At 54.8% G+C, this 16,682-nt stretch overlaps 1 protein-coding gene across 3 annotated transcripts in view; it reads right to left on the reverse strand.

The window, feature by feature from the left end:
* The window catches only part of ADGRG1 (adhesion G protein-coupled receptor G1), a 215,981-nt gene that overhangs the window by 31,131 nt on the left and 168,168 nt on the right, over positions 1-16,682 (reverse strand). Inside the window, exon 1 of one of the 3 annotated variants that reach the window (XM_077751303.1) lies at positions 6,755-6,841. The exons of 1 other annotated variant lie outside the window; for it this stretch is intronic. The gene's annotated coding sequence lies outside the window, so the exon portion shown is untranslated. Of the gene's footprint in view, positions 1-6,754; positions 6,842-16,682 lie in introns of those variants that run through there. One more of the 3 variants, XM_077751304.1, reaches the window with a different exon arrangement.

Below are 16,682 nucleotides of genomic sequence, written 5' to 3' on the forward strand. Positions count from 1 at the left end.
CGGCCCAGGCGACAACTGCCCCTTCCTGAAGGAGAGTCCAGCCTCCTTGGCAGCAGACAGGAGCCGGCGCTGACCGGCAGAGCGGAAGGTGCTGGGGGAGGGGGATGTCAAGTGGCTTGGCATGTGACCAGCCAGGCCACGCACAACTGACCACTTGACCTTGAGACTTCCTTGAGCCTCGGTCCTCACAGCAAAGGGACCCATCTCGATACTTCCCAGGTTTCAGCATTACAAGACTCCAGTTCTAGATTCTGAGACCCCAGGGGCTTCTGGGAAGGTCCCTGTTAGTACATCTCCTGGGCCAAAGGGTAAACTGAGGCCCAGACGAAGACTCATTTCCGCTGGCTCCTAAAGCTCAAGGAGAGAAGTTGGGATTTGGGCTGATGCCCACATTCCCTTCGGGCCACTGGCCTCTGTCAGCAGCTCCCTCCTGCTAAGGTTCACAGCCACCCTGGGAGTCAGGAAGCCTAGCTGGCTTCGCACCCGCCCTGCAGAGTGGGGACTCCCTGTCGTCTCTCATACCCGCACAATTCCCAGGTCAAAGGTGCTGTAAGAATTTCACAACCTAATGAGGGTAAGTGGTGACAGCAACAATAATAACAGTAATAATAATGATTACATTTACTGACCATTTACTACATTCCAGAATCTTTCCTCACACCGCACCATCACTGTCACTCCACAGGACAGTGGTGAGGAGGAAAACATATTGCTCAGGCCAGTGCCTGGCATTTGATGAGCCCTCAATAAATATTCGTCGTGAGTGCGGCAATGACAAAAGGAGCGCGGGAGGCAGAGAAATGCAGCTCAGAGAAGGGAATTCACTTGCCCAAGGCCACATAGCTGGGAAGCGGCAGAGCTGGGAAGGAGGCCCCGGTGGCCTGGCTGCACATGGCTCTCCTGACCACTCATGAATCCAGCCTCCCCAGCCCTCTGGCATGGGAACTGGGCACAGCAGGTGCTCAGGGCGCTGCAGGCCCCTTCTCTCGTGCAGGGGTCTGCATCCTAAAAGAGAGACCTGGAAAAGTCCCTGATGCAGCATGAGTGAAGTCTTTTAGGCAGTCCAGCAGGCGGGGGATCTGAGCGGGGGAAATGTGCCCCTCACTTGCCTGCACAGATCCTGCCACAGGGAGGAGGAGGCCATAAAGTGCCGTGTTCTCCAAGTGATCAGTCCCCAGGGCAGGCAGGCGGGCACTGTGGGGCCTTGCTCATTGCCGGGGCTGGAGGGGCAGTTCACGCTTGGCGGGGGTGGGGCAGGGCAGGAAACAACCGAGAAGTGAGTTATCCAGGAAAGGATGTGGAGTCCCTGACATGCAGTGTCCCTGAGCAAGTGACCACTTCTCAGCTGCAGTGTCTCCAAGGTCTGTCCTTCAGGGCCAGGCCAGCCGGTAGCTGGGGCAGCCTCAGTTGTTCCGCGGGGGCCACACCAGCAGGGAAGCAGGCCCTCCCAATGCTCACATGTGCGCGCGCATGTGTGTGCGCGCACACACACACACACACACACACACACACACACACACACACACCACANCAATGCTCACATGCGCGCGCGCATGTGCTTGCGCACACACACACACACACACACACACACACACCCCACAGACAGTGCTGACCAGCAGCACACAGGTGGAGCATTGGGGGCACCACTCTCCTTGCATGTGGCAGGAGCACCCCAAGCTGGACACCTGAGCGAGGGACGCAGAAGCCTGGAACCAGCTGCCGCTCTGGCCACACAGGAAATGCCTATGCGGTGGGCTGGCCAGGGTAGGAGGGAGCTTGCCAAGCCTGCCTGCCCTGTCGCCACTGAGCTTCTCAGAGACCTACTATGTGCCAGGCACTGTGCCAGGCTCCAGAGCAGGGATGCGCAGCAGGCCCACCTAGCTCTGAGTCCGGCTCACATCAGGGTGGTACTGGGACTTAGTTACTGGTATCACACAGCTCCCAACCTCAAAAATGAGAAACCAATTATTATTAATTACAATAGTACCTATTATTAGTACTAATAACAGGACTGCTAGTAGCTACCGTGTCTGTAGGATTCACTGTGTAAGATGCTCTATGTAGACTGTTCTCATTTCACCCCACCCCCAGCCCCAGACCTGTGGGCTGGGTTCCTCCAGTATTTTAGAGATGTGGTTACTCCACAAGGGACAGCCTGGATTGGACTCTAAGGCTTTACAGCAGCAATGTGGCTGGGCTGGGTGGAGGGGGGTCCGGTGGGGCATGGAGAACATAGAGCCAGAGGGAGGAGTGGGGGAGACTCTGGCCCAAGAACCCAGAAGCGGGGCTGGGACCCTTACCCCACACATAAAGGCAGAGGGGGAGAAGCGATGTCAGTGCCTTGAAGCTTAGCGGGGGACAGGGTGCAGGATGGGGTCCAGAGCTGGCAGGCAGGGCAGAGGCTGCCCTTGGATACAGTAGAATGGGGGTCTCCCTGTGACATGTGGGGGGGCCTTCCAACAGGCCCCTGAAAACACATTGCTGGAGCTCAGGGTGAAGGGCTGGGATCCCCGAAGCCCAGAGAAGGTCACACGCATTACTGACTGGTGACAGAGGCCAGAGGCGGGATAGGGCGCACCAGAAGGTGAAGGTGTAAAAGGGTCTTCATTTTAAGGGATGGAGGAGAGGCTGGACACCTGGGCCCTGGGCTCAGGCCAACCGGCTTCTCCTCTGCCAGACGGATGACTCAGGCACTGTCTATCTGGCCATCCACCTTCTCCCCTAACGAGTGGAGACAATACTGATAATAATTAACAAGGCCACATACATAAAGCTCACAGCCCAGGCACGGACGAGCACCTCTGATGTATTTGCAAGGGCCTTACCGTTCAGAGCAGCCTGAACACGAAACAGAAACAAGGCTGCGACCATGCGTGACCCCCAGGACGGGGATAAGCTGTGACAGAGCTCCACGGAGCCCACCGTGACAGAGCTGGGGGGAGAATCCCTCCCCTTCTCCATCTCCAGCCAGGGCCATGTGAGCGAGCCTTAAAGACCGTGAAGAGCTGTGCCCACCTGTGGGAAGGGTCACAGACAACCACCACCTGCTGGGAGGTAGGTTTTTATTGGACAAGAGCACTTCCAGTCCAGGCTTCTCCCTTTGCAAGCTGAGCGGCCTCGTAAAGCATTGAGCACCACGGCTGGCACACAGTAGGTGCTCGACAAATCTTGGCCAATGTCGTTGCCCTTATCATAAGGTCAACACAAATGCCAAAGGTTATGAAGTCCTCTCACGTCCAGCATCGCCTCCACACAACAGTGGTGACTGTTCCCATTTAACAGAGACAGAAACTGACGCTCAAAAAGAGAAGCTTCCCAAAGCCTCATAGCACATCAGCAGCAGAGCCAGGACTTGAACCTGGGGTCCTGGGATCCAGAGCACGTGCTTGGAGGCCAGTACTCCCAGACACGTTCCTGTTTGTTCCCGTGGGAAAGCCTCCTGGCCACAGGTGCGGGGGCAGCTGTAGCCCCGTGATAACACCACCTCCCGTCACACCCACCCCAGGGCCCAGCGCGGATGGCATTGCCCATGTGACTCAGCCGCCCTCACAAAGGGAGCTGTGTGCCCTGTGCCTTAGGCCTCCCCGTGCTCATCCCCTGGCTGGAGAAGGAACAGGGAGTCTGACGTATCCAAGACTTGGGGAGAGCAAGGGGCACTGTAGGCCATTAAAATGCGACAAGTCTAATAGACATACAAGCCCAGGCGCGGGATGCAAGAGGTTGGTGCCAGCTTCAAAGAGGGAAGGCCAGGCCAGGCACACGGGAGGCTAGAGACCGCCCAGGTCCCCGCCTGTTTCTTTGAGACCTTATTTGGAGCTCCAAGAACAGACTCAACCTAGCTGGCCCCCTCAGGGGTGGAGCTGAGGCACCTGGCCACATTTACCTGCGTATGATTTCAAAAGCCCTGGAGTTTGCGGTCAGGGAAAAGGCACTCCCTGATTGCCAGCCCGGCTCCTGAGTCTCTGCCTGTCCCCAGCACTGCCCTCCTCCCACCCCTTCCCCCCCTCCAAGGCTTGAGACTCACAGCCCACGCACCCCTACTGAGCACCATGTGCCTGGCGAGTGACTTGAATTTATCTCCTACAACTCGAACAAGGAGGCCTTGCCCCATTTGCTGGAGGAGGAGACGGAGGCTCAGAGAGGAAAGGGAGCCAGCCCAAGGTCGCACAGGATTTGAGCCGGGATCTAATTTCAAGGCCTGAAGCTCCTCTAGCACCTCCTTCCTGGTTCCAGCAGCATCGTGGCCTCATGCAGACAGGAAGTGGCCTTGGGCCCAGCACAGACAGACAGGCAGGCAGACAGACAGACACCCCCCAGCCCACGGTCACCCTGTCCCTGTCCTGCTGGGAGGGGACCGCTACAGAAGGCGGGTCCTTTCAGAGTGCCAGCTGGCTAGGCATCAAAGACCACCCCTGCCAACTTCCCCAGGAGGCAGGCACACCTAGGTGCCCAGAGGCCTGAGATAGAAGGTACACAGAGCTGCCACCCCCTCTTTCCAGGTGTGACGGAATGTCTAACCTCAGCCCAGCCTCCATTTGCACTTAGCAGGAGGGTTGGATCCAGCAAGAACAGGCCTGGAAGATCATTCTGGCCACACTCCTGCCTCTCAGCCATCAGAAGCCCCTGAGCCCAGGGCAAGGATGGGCCCACCAAAGATGGATCCCAAGCTCTCGCCCCACCCTCACTTCCATACTCGGCCAGCCTGGACCACTCTTGCTGTGGGAAACAGGTGCAGGGACAGGCATGTAGAGGCCTGCGTTCCTCAAGGGAGGCCCCCACCCATCTGTAAACATCAGCCCCACCCCCACCTGCTTTGTGGCTCTGGGGATTGGTGCTGGGTGGGCTGGGTGGAGCCTTCCCACATGGCCTCTGGGGCCAGCAGTACGGCCCTTCCTCAGAGTGACAGCTAGGGGACTGCTCTTCCCCAGAGGACCCTGGGGGCCCTGCTCAGGCCTGGGAGAGACCCAGCGACTGGGAGGCCCCTCGCCCTGCCTAGACTCCTCCCAGCATGGCCCCAAAGTCCCTCAAATAGCACAGCACGGGACCTGACACCAAACTGTCCCCCTCTAAGTATCCTGTGCTTCAGTGTCCCCAGGTGTCAAATGGGGACACCAGGCCCATCTCACAACAATAACAGGTGTTGTCACTACCTTAAGCCATCTTCTAACGGCACCTTCCCTCAGTGGGGCAAGGGTTCGTACCCAGAAGAGACTTCTAACTCCTCCGCCCTGTTCAGATGGGAGGGCTGGGATGGGCCACACAGCTGATGTCTCCACGGCTGTGTGCCTTCTGTCAGCCACCCTGCAGGCCCTGGCCTGTGAGGGGGAGGGGAGGCAGCCGCTTGGACACCCAAGACGTAAGCAAGAGGCCTCTGGTCCATCAGTGAACCATTGCAGCTCCCAGGCCAAGGAAAGCAAATGAGGCCCAGAGAGGTCTGGTGGGCACCCATCAGGTGCACAGCAGTGTCTCAAAGATAACTAGGTGCCCTTTCAATGGACTGCCACAGGGGCCCCAGGACCCAGGAGCTCGCCTTGACCTCCCTGTGCGTCCCAGGCCAACTCCTACACACACACACCTACTGGTGCCCGGCACAGTGCTGTGGTAAGGCACTGGCTGCCCGGGGCCCGCCTGAGGGTCCGAGGAGAGGGCCTCAGTTTCCTCGCCCGGAAATCCAGCTTGCACCGCTTCTCTCTTGGCAACACGAGGAACTGGAGTTGGACAGTTTGTGGAAAACCCACAGAGTGCCCCGCAAATCTCCCAGGAGTGCCCCCTTCCTGGCAGCCAGGGAGTCACGGGGTCTCCCCTGGAGTGCAGGGGCGCAGGTGGCCCAGGAGGCATAATGGAGCTTCAGTGACAGCCGCTCATTAGGAAGGGCTGTCTAAGTAACAGAGGAAACACGGGGGACCATTTTGCTGCCCACACACCGCAAGGGAGCCGAGCTTGTAGGGGCCGAGGCCGCAGGGCGCCAGACGCCTCCCACCTCTAGCCACCCACTTCTGCCTGGCTGATGTGCGGGGCTTGGGAGACCAGAAGGGCTGTGGGGGGCCGGGTGGGCATGGGGGGACGGCGGCTCCTCTCTCTGCTTTCAGACCGTTGCCCTTGCCCAGCCCCCTCATGGTGCAGAGAGGGAAACCGCCCAGAGAAGGCAGGCCTGGCTCCGAAGCCTGGGAGGCACGGGGGGGGCCTGGCGCTTTCCTCCACGGTGGCTCTCCCATCCCATCTCAGCAGACACCATATAGGGGTCTCGTCTCTCTGAGGGGCCTGGAGAGAGGCAAAGGACCCTGCGCCTGCGCCCTGTCCCCTCCACTCAGCCGACCAGGCAAGGCTGCCTTTCTTTTCCTTGTCAAAAGTCACATAACCTGGGCCAGCCTGCTCCCAAACCGGTTCCCCTGGGATCCCAGGAGGAAACAGGCTGCAGGCGCCTGCAGGCAGGCAGAGTCACTGGGTGCAGGCTCCTGGCCTCCCACATAAGCATTAGGGCTCGAGCCTCACCTTGGACCTCAACCTTATGTGGTCGCCCCACCAGCCTCCCTGGGCTTAAATGACCACCATGCCCATCCAACAGGGGTGAACCTCAGGACAGACACGGCCTCCAGATCAGCCCAGGACCCTGAGCCGACCAAGGGCCAGGCCTCCCGCATGTCCTCGGGGCATTGAACTAGACCTGAGGTCAAGCGGCCCAGGCTGGGAGTCAAACTCTGGTGAATTTTCCTGCCCCGACCTCCCCCGTAAACAGCGAACAGCAGCTTCTTACCTCTGAGTCTGGGCAGGCCAGGCACCAAGGGCCGGACTCTGCCTCCTTTCCTTCCACACTGGCTCCCAGGCACCCAGTGTGAGCCTGTCAGGACAAGCTGTCCCAGGTGAGGCCCCGCCTGCCGGTCTTGCCATTTCCGGTTGGCTGCCACCTCCCTCCCTCATTCCAGGATTTCCCTGCTGCGCTAACCTGGCCCCCCTGGGTGCTGAGCGCCCTCACCCCTGGCCTCAGCCCTGCGTGGGTTCTCAGCACTCTACTGAATGCATGGGCTGCTGGCCCACCACGGCCCCCAATGAGCCTGGGGGAGCCACGTTTGGAGGATACTGCCCCCTATGTAATTACCACTTCTGTGAGTTCCCTCCTGCCTCCTCCCTGAGCTCAGGCCCCACCTGAAGCCTGGGCGCAGGCTTACCTGCCTATAATAAAAACAAGTCAGCAGCCCGCAGCTGGTGGAGACTGGAGGGGAGGGGGTGCGGTCGGGGGATGGGGAGAGTCTCTACTCTCAGAACATCCAGCTGTCTGTGGGACACAAAGCAGGAATTGAGTCAGACAAAAGGTGGGGGCAGGGATGGGAGCTTTTTCCTAAGGCAGGGGTGGGGGTGGGGCAGCTGCTCCAAGTCTCCAGGTACCCCAAGGGACACAAAGGCAAGTGGTCCAGGCAGGTTCTGCCCCACCCAAGAGGACCCCATGGGGGCCCTGGGCACCAGCCTCCTCCTGGACCACTGGCCCCCAGCCCTGCCTGGCCAGCCCCAGCCCCACCCTTTGGCCTCACCTGGGACCAGCAATTCTCCAGGCATGGGGATCTTTTCAAAGTTCTTACAGCCAGGAACCCCTTTCCCCAGGTGGCTCCTGATTCCAGCCCCTACCCCAGTATCCCTAGTATTGAGACCTGAGCCACCACCTCTTCCAGGAAGCCACCCAGGCATCAACTCATTCAACAAAGCCTATATATGGTGCTGCTGCAGGCCACCCTGTGCCCTGGGAACCTTCCCTCACCTCTCGCCTCCTCTCTTGTCTGTGTGCCCTGCCAAGTCACCAAACCCGAGCCCCAGAGTCCAGAGGTAGAGAAATCCTGAGGGACTGGTGGATGACTGGAGGAATGTGGGAAGACAGAATAGCTGATGGGCAGGCAGGAAAAACAGGTGGATGGACTCAGCCATGCATTTAGCAACTGTTTATTGAGGACCTATTGCATACTGGGTGCCATTCTGGGCACTGGCGATACATCAGTGAACAAAATGCAAAAATCTCTGCCCTCTTAGAGCTGGAGAGGGAGATAAAGCATTAATTAATAAGGAAATACATGAATGATATCCAGTGGTAAGAACCATGGAGCAAAGTAAAGCAAGGGGAGGGGAAAGAGATGGAAGAGAGGGCTTGGCTTCAACTCTCTCTGAGCACAGACTGAATACGTCAAGGAAGGCCGACTGCACAATGTCTGGAGTAAGAGCATTCCAGGTGGCAGGGACAGCACATGCAAAGGTCCGGTGGTGGGTGGGCACTTGGTGTACCTAAGGAACAAGGAGGAGGGGGGCAGAGCTGAGCAAAAGAAGCAAGGTAGGCATGAGAAGGGGAAGGGGGAGGAAAGCTGGTAGACAGATGGGCAGCAAGGGAATGGGGTGGAGCCGGGTCTGGATAAGTGTTAGAGGACTCCAGTCCCAAGGGTCACGCCCTATCTATTGGCCACAGCTCAGACCCCCTGGAGCTCCTCACATCACCGCCTCACCTCTCTTCCCCCGGCAAACTTCCAGCTGCTGTACTGCCTCTGCTCTGCCTATGGGCATACATGCAGGCCTGCTTTGCAGCAGGAAGCCGTGGGTCCCTGCCACCCCCATGGGCTGAGCACAGATGAGGGGACACTAGAGAGACAAACAGGCCTACAGGAAGGCAGCCTGACTCTTAAAGCCCCAGGGTTTCCCTGCGGCCCCAAGCGCGGCACCCATGGCCCCAGAGATGCCACCCACCCCGAGGGGGACACCAGGGAAATCCCAGTGATTCCTTGTACACCCGCTGGTGACTCCCCTACTCCCAACACCCAAGCTCCATACCCACACTTGACTCTGCCTTCGGGCATCCCAACGGTGTTGCAATCACCAAGCCCTACCTAGACGGCCGGGGCTCCACCCTCCTTCACTGGAGCGCTGGATGGTTGCTTAACCTCTCTGTGCCTTAGGTCATCTATTAAATGAGGACACATGCCTTTGCCCTGCTTGCCTTCCAGAGGAAAAGAGGTGGGGTCAGCAATATGCCCTGCCAGAGGAGGTATCTAAGGAGTGTTTGTGGGGCTGCGGGCGTGGTCGCAAGGACTGTGCCTCCCCCCATCCAGGACTCCTCACTCCACCCTACGAGATAGGAGCCACTTGTTAATGCAGGTTTCACAACTAAGGTGAGGGGTGGGGGTTGGGAAGTGTTAAGTAACACATCTGAGGTCTCACCCAGGAGGTCTGATCCAGGACTGGGGCCCTTCCTCTGTCCCTGGGTAAGCCCAGCCTGCCTTTGCTCCCCCGCCCCAGCCCTGCTCAGCGGGGAGCCTCAGACAATAGTCTCCTTCTTTATCTGGACATGTGGGAAGTGCGGAGGGGCATGAAGGGCCCCCCAGCTCTGACATCTCATACTCTAGTAGGACCACAGGCTCAGCCTCCACACTCACTGTGAGAGCTAAGCTGCCCACCAAATCAAAGAGTGAGCTCTCCGTCTCTGGGGGGAACCAACGAGGTGCTCACTAGGGTATCACAGGGAAGACACCTGCCACATCTGTGAGGAAGACTACACAGTCTCTAAACTCACTTTCTACTCACAGGTTGATTCACATGGGCCATTTTTACTTCTCCGTGTATTTGTTCACTCACCTGATGTTTGCAGAGTAACTAGTAGGTGCCAGGACCTTGCAGTTTGGAACACACAGGACAGGCAACATAGCGGCGACTGGGTGAGGCTCTGAGCTGACTGCCTGGGTGCTGGCGGCAGCTTCAATTCCCAGTTACTTTACCCACCCTCGCTTTGCTTGTCTGCAAAATGGGGGTGACAGTATCCGTGCATGAAGTTGTTGTGAGGAGCAAACGGGAAAATGTTAGAAGTGCTTCCAACAGTGGTTGGTACGCAGATTTAAATTCGTGACCTTTTTTTAAAAATTAGTTTTTTTAATTTCTTTTGAGAGAGAGCAGGGGAGGAGCAGAGAGAGAGCAAGAGAGAATCCCAAGCAGGCTCAGCGCAGAACTCCCACACAGGGCTCAATCTCACAAACCATGAGACTGTGACCTGAGCCTAGATCAAGAGTCTGACGCTTAACCGACTGAGCCACCCAGGTGCCCCTAAACTCCGGGCCTTTTATTTGCATTTTTTTTTAAATTTTTTTTTTATTTATTATTTCTAGGAGAGAGAAAGAGTGAGCAGGGGAGGGAACTCCGGGCCTTTTAAAGCCCCTTCTGGTCCTTGCTGTGGCCTCTCTGTTGAATGGACTTGGCCTCTCCTCCTCCCATTAGAATAAGAGCAAAACTTACCTCCATTTTGGCCACATCTGAGAGAAGATGATCTCTAGAGCCAGATGTGAACGTACAGGCCCACAGCCCTTCAGCCCCACCCCCGCCCTCCTCGCTCTGCTGGGGCGGCCCCCCCTCTTCAGAAAAGAAGTGGAGAGATAGCCAACAGCCTTCCCCTGCTTCGCCCAATGCGTTCATTCTCCACCAACTGCATCTTCTTAGTCACCCCCACCTTCTAGGTTCTGCCTCTACCTGATCACCCACCTGCACACTGTCTGGAGATCAGCCCTGGGGCTGCTACCCACCGGCCGTGTGCTGCAGAGCAGGCCAGGGCCCTCCTCTGAGCCTCGGGGTTCCCCGTCTGTGAAATGGGAAGAATAAAAAGACCCATCCTACAGTGTTTTCAAATGAATGACATGAGGAGCCAGGCAGGAACCATTGTGAAATGTACTGTGCCAGCCAAGACTCATTTCACTGTCCCAGCAACTCTGAGGAGCGTCCGCTCCCATTTTACAGGTGAGGAGACTGAGAGCAACCCAAAGAGTCAGCACAATGGCATCGGGCCACATCCTTGGCCTCCATGACATGTGGGAGCCATCCTTGTGCAGATCTGCCCCATGTCAAATTGACTCGGTTCCACCAGGGCTGGTACTGGGCAAATGAGTCATCCTCTTCTGGGGCATTTTCAGACAGCCTCCCCGTGTCTCCTCAGAGTCAGCCTTCGTTGTGTACAAACCAAACACAGGAAATGGGTACATGAAATGTCAAGGTTGTGGGGGCAGGGAGGCTGCGGGCTGAAAACAGGGCAGCCCGTGCTGGGCCTATCTCTGCAAGAAGCATCAAGAGCATCTCATTCAGCCTCAGCGCAGGACTGATGTGCCCCCGGGTCTCTTCCTGGGACCCGGTGTCCCTCCTCTCTCCAGGCCTCCCTCCCCCACCTCTGCCTAGAGAAATTTCATGTCCCCCCTCTATGGCCCATTTCAAATGCCCTTTCTTCCAGGAAACCCTCTCGGAGTTATCCCATCCTTTCCTACAGGAAGCCAGCCTCTGAGTCTCTGAACCTTGAAAGTCTTGCACTTTACCTGTAAGAACACTAATACTCAACTCTCTTGAGCGCCTCTGTGTGTGCCAGGCTCTTTCTGAAAAACTGAATGGATTCACTCATTGAGTCCCCATCGCAATCTTATGAAGGAGGTACTGTTGTTACAGAACAGAGACTGAGGCCTAAAGGGCTTTAATAACCCATCCCAGAGCACATCGCTAGTAAGTGCCAGAGCCAGGGTTTGAATCCACATCTCTGTAGGAGCGTGACATATCTCTGCCATCCAGCCCCTCAGTAAATGTATTTGACTCATTCACTCAGCAAACATTTTCCATGCGCTCATTAAGTGCCAGGCCTCACGCTGGTTTTTGTGGACAGGAGATAGATACTCTGCCTTCATGGGACTTATTTTACAGTTTGATGGAATGAGGGATAAAAAAAATCAACGAAGTCGTTAATTAAACAGGTAATTGAAGAAGTCTGAAGACACATGACATATAATGTAAAAACAACAATGAAACCAAACCAAAAACCAAAAGGGCAAAGCTGACATGCAACGGGGAACCTGCTTTAGCCAGGTAATCATGGAAGGCTTCTTGGAGGGAGTGACATTTGTAACAGGGTCCTGAGGGATACAGAGAAGCCAGCCTTGGAAAGGTTGGGGCCTGGGGCATAAGGAACATATGCAAAGGCATGGAGAGGGGAATGAGCTCAGAGTGTTGGGGAAACAGGCAGCTGCTAAGTGCGGCTGCAGCTAGGGGGGCCAAGAGAGATGAGGCCAAAAAGCAGAACCATGAAGATAGGGATGGATGTGCAAGCTTCCTCCTCAAGAAGTGGGATACCGTGGGCGGACTTAAACAGGGGTAAAGGTGTCAGTCCACATTTCAAGGAGAGTAGCTGAAGGACTAGACTCTGCCCTGATTAGGTCAAGGCTCTGGGTCAAGGCTGGGTCAAGCTGGGACCCGGTGCATCTGGGTCAGCCTGCATCCCAGGCCAGCTCTGGTCAAGAGTTCAGCTGCTCTGTGCTGACAGCTCAGAGCCCGGAGCCTGCTTCGGATTCTGTGTCTCCCTCTCTCTCTGCCCCTCCCCCACTCATGTTCTTTCTTGCTCTCGCTCTCAAAAATAAATAAACATTTAAAAAAAAATTTTTTTAAGTTCAGCTGCTACCGTCAACACCACAGGATACTGGGGGACAGAGGTACCAGGCACTAAGAAGGAGACCCCGCAGAAGTACCCTACGGCAGTGGCCTCCCGCCGCCTCCGTGCGGGAGATACTGCCTCTGGTCCAACCACAGACCTAGAAGGCAAGCATCCGTCCATCTATCAAGCAGTCTGTCCGTCTCCTCATTAGCCCTCTGCAGCCCTGGGTTCAGAGCTAGTCTTCCAGCCCTCACCGGTGGTGAGCTGCTGAAATGTTAACAGCTGGCCCTCTGAGTATTGTTGGGACATGAACACTGATATTTTCCCTGACACTGCCAAGACAAAAGTGAAATGACAAAGACATGTCAGAACCTCGCTTGTTCATCAGGGACGTGAGTGATTTTTTTTTTTTTTTCCAGAATTGGACAATAGTCTTCAAATACCAGAATCCTTGTGGATTCAGATAATGGCTCTTGACACACTGCTGAAGGGGAGAACCGTTTTCAGTCTTTGGTGCTATTCATGCCGTCGTGACCACAGACATGACACACTGAAACAAATGTGCCTGATTAACATTTTCTCCGCCCCTGCCTGAAGTCTATCGAGACAACCAACAAAAGAGTAACTCAGGGCCTGATTCGTACATTTGCAAGTTTCTGTGGTGTAAGTACTCCTACGTGGTCAGTGTCAGGATACAAGCATTGAACGTGGACTTGGGCAAGATGTGCCACAGCTCAGCAGTCTACAGTATTTCTACTATACCAGTCCCGTAGGCGTCAGTGACCTCAGAACACGGATGATCTGTGTGCTGGGGCCGCCGTGACTCAGGAGCGCAGACTGGGCAGCTTAAACAAGAGATGTAATGCCTCAGAGTTCTGGAGGCTGGAGGTCCAAGATCAAGGTCTCCATAGGATTGGCTCCTCCTGTGGGCTGTGAGAGGGAATCTGTCGCATGCTCTCCCCTCACTTCTAGGGATTTGTGAGCCACCTTTGACATTTTTGGCTTTGTAGAAGCAGCCCCCTGACCCCAGTACCTCTTCATCTTCAGGTACTGTTCTCTCTATGTGTCTATCTCCAAATTTCCCCCTTTGATAAGACACCCATCATTCGGAACTAGAGCCCACCCTTAACACCTCATCATAACGCGATCACCGCTGTAAACACCCCATCTCCAGGCAAGGTCACATCCTGACCCACTGAGGGGAATGACTCTGATAGGATTGCAGGTAGGGACACAACTCAATCCTTAATAATGGATGTAGCAAAATGTGGCATAATAATTAGGAAGTAATACACATATGTATTGAATATATATTAAAATATATTTTTTAATATTCTTTTAAAAAAATTTTTTTTTAAATTTCTGAGAGAGAGAGAGACAGCGTGAGCAGGGGAGGGTCAGAGAGAGAGGGAGACACAGAATCTGAAACAGGCTCCAGGCTCTGAGCTGGCGGTCAGCACAGAGCACCTGACGTGGGGCTCGAACCCACGAACCGTGAGATCGTGACCTGAGCCGAGGTTGGAGGCTGAACCAACTGAGCCATCCAGGGGCCACTATAGTTTTTAATTTTCTTAATGTTTATTTATTTTTGAGAGAGAGAGAGAAAGGGAGACAGAGGATCCCAGCAGGCTCCATGCTGACAGCCCAGAGCCCAATGCGGGGCTCAAACTCACAAGCCATGAGATCGCGACTGGAGCCAAAGTCAGACGCTTACCCAACTGAGCCACTCAGGTGCCCCTAAAATATATTTTTAAATAAAATTTTAATAAAATTTAACTTAATAAAATAAATATATATTTTTAATAAAATAAATATATATGCCTATACTTTTAATATAAGTTGCTTTTTAAAATTAACTTATTTTTTTAATATATTTTATTGTCAAGTTGGCTAACATACAGTGTATACAATGTGCTTTTGGTTTTGGGGGTAGATTCCCATGGTTATTTGCTTACATACAACACCCAGTGCTCACCCAACAAGTCCCCTCCTAAGTGCCCATCATTACTTTATTCATCTGTTGTATCTTTTTAAATTGAAACATAATTGACAGGCTGTTATATTACTTTCAGGTATACAACATGTTGATCTGACAAATCTGTACATTACTGTGTTCACCATGAGAGGTGTGGTCCCCTTCTGTCGCTACACAAAGTTATCACAATAGTATTGTGTGATTTAATTCTTTTTAAAAAAATTTTTTAGGGCCTCCTGGGTGGCTCAGTCGGTTAAGTATCCAACTTCGGTTCAGGTCACAATCTCAACGGTTTGTGGGTTCCGGCCCCGCGTTGGGCTCTGTGCTGACAGCCAGCTCAGAGCCTGGAGCCTGCTTTGGATTTTGTGTCTCCCTCAGTCTCTGCCACTTTCCTTGCTCACGCTCTGTCTCTCTCTCTCAGAAATAAAGAAAACATTAAAAAAAATTTATTTAAAAAGTTTTTTTTAACACTTATTTATTTTTTTGAGAGACAGAGAGAGACAGAGCGTGAGCAAGGAAAGTGGCAGAGACTGAGGGAGACACAAAATCCAAAGCAGGCTCCAGGCTCTGAGCTGTCAGCACAGAGCTGGATAAGGGGCTCCAACTCACGAACATATGAGCTCATGATCTGACCCGAGCCACCTGGGCGCCCCATGTATGATTTAATTCTTAATAGTGACTGTGTTTAACAGTCAACTCTTGCGAGCCCATTTGAGCAGGCGCCAACACACCACAGGCCCTCACCACTGCCCTCAGCCCTGCCCCAATTTCCTGGCTGACCACCCCTGCCGGCTCAGATGATGGACCGGTCGGGAAAGTAGGGTTGACTCATGTACATCCCCATCCCCAAAGCCCATCTCCTCCTACCCGGAGAGGGGGTCCCCAGGGAGCTCAGTGACCAGCTGTGGTCACAGGGCTGCCTGGCCTGGTCAGCCAAGAATGGAAAGAGTGCAAGTGTCAGGCACCAGGCAGTGGCTCGGAAAGCGCATTGTGCTCTGTGCCCCGAGGGTGACCACTCCCTCCATTTGCCCAGGGCAGCAAATGGACTGTCCCTGCTGCAGCACTAAAAGCTCTGCATCCAGACCAAGGCAGTTGGCCACTCTCACCTCATGGTCATATGGCCGTGACCAAAATAGCTTTTAGTGCTCATTCAGCGAAAATCAGCAGAAAACGAAGGTGATGTCCTCTCCGTCTCAGGAGTTGAATCCTCTGCTCCGAGGCAGGGCTGGCACCAGAGGCTGCTCAGAAATGCTCCTGTATAGAGCAGACAGTGGTGTCAACTTTGCGTCCAGCCTTAAGGTGGCAGGGGTGCGGGGAAAGGAGAGGTGACTTCGAGGAGTGGGGTGAGGGAGGGACACTGGAGCAGGCTCGGATCTCAGCTTTAGCACATGCTAGCTGTGTGGACTTGAGAAGACAACCTCACAGCTCTGTGCCTCAGTTTCCCTATCTGCAGCCTGTGCCTACTTCCCTGGCCGGTCATGCAGGTCCAGTGAGAGCAGCCACAGACAGCGCGGTGCCTGACACGTGGCAAATGCTTGGGCGATGCTCCGGGGAAGCAAAGCCAGGGGCTAGGATTGTGGGGGTTCCTTTCCATCCTCGAATATTTCCCTGAGGGCTCCTCTGATGTAGTTTGTAGAACAAAAACAGAACAGAACGAAAACCTTGGTATCTAGGTACGTGTGTACATAAATAGAGCCTGAAACCAAATGTTGGACCAAATGTTGAAACCAGGTGGTGGAGGGGCTGTGGGACTGCTCCCCGGATGCTGCAGCTGGCCCCAGAGCATGCCACCACTCCTGCAGGGGTGATCTTTAGAACAGCTGACAGGCAGTCTGATTGGGGTGACTCGGAAGTTATCCATCCGGTGTCAAAACTAAGGCTGCGAAGACAGTGCCACTAGAGGAAACAGGAGGTGTGCGGGCAGAGCTCCTGACTCAGAGAGGGTGTCTGTGTTCACAGGGTGACCCGGCACGGACACTTCCACAGCTAGTCCTCTGTAGCTCTCTTCCAACTTGGGGCTGCCCTGGCCACGGAGTGGGGGGGAAAGTGGGAGGAGTCTGTCCTTTTACACAGAAGGGGCAGCCACGCCCTCTCAAATGGCTTTTCTACTTGCTTCTGAGCTCTGTCCCAATGATAAGTATGTCCGGTGCCCAGTGGGGTGAGGGAGGCACCTACGGTACAAAACGACATTGCCATGAGATGCCCATGACCCTACACCTCCCTCTGACCCTCCATGACTCTGTGAGGCAGACTGTTATTATCCCATTGCATAGTTTAAGCAAAACAAAATAA

Source organism: Crocuta crocuta, unplaced genomic scaffold, assembly GCF_008692635.1.
Source record: "Crocuta crocuta isolate KB4526 unplaced genomic scaffold, BGI_CrCroc_1.0 scaffold124, whole genome shotgun sequence".
Classification (NCBI taxonomy): domain Eukaryota; kingdom Metazoa; phylum Chordata; class Mammalia; order Carnivora; family Hyaenidae; genus Crocuta; species Crocuta crocuta.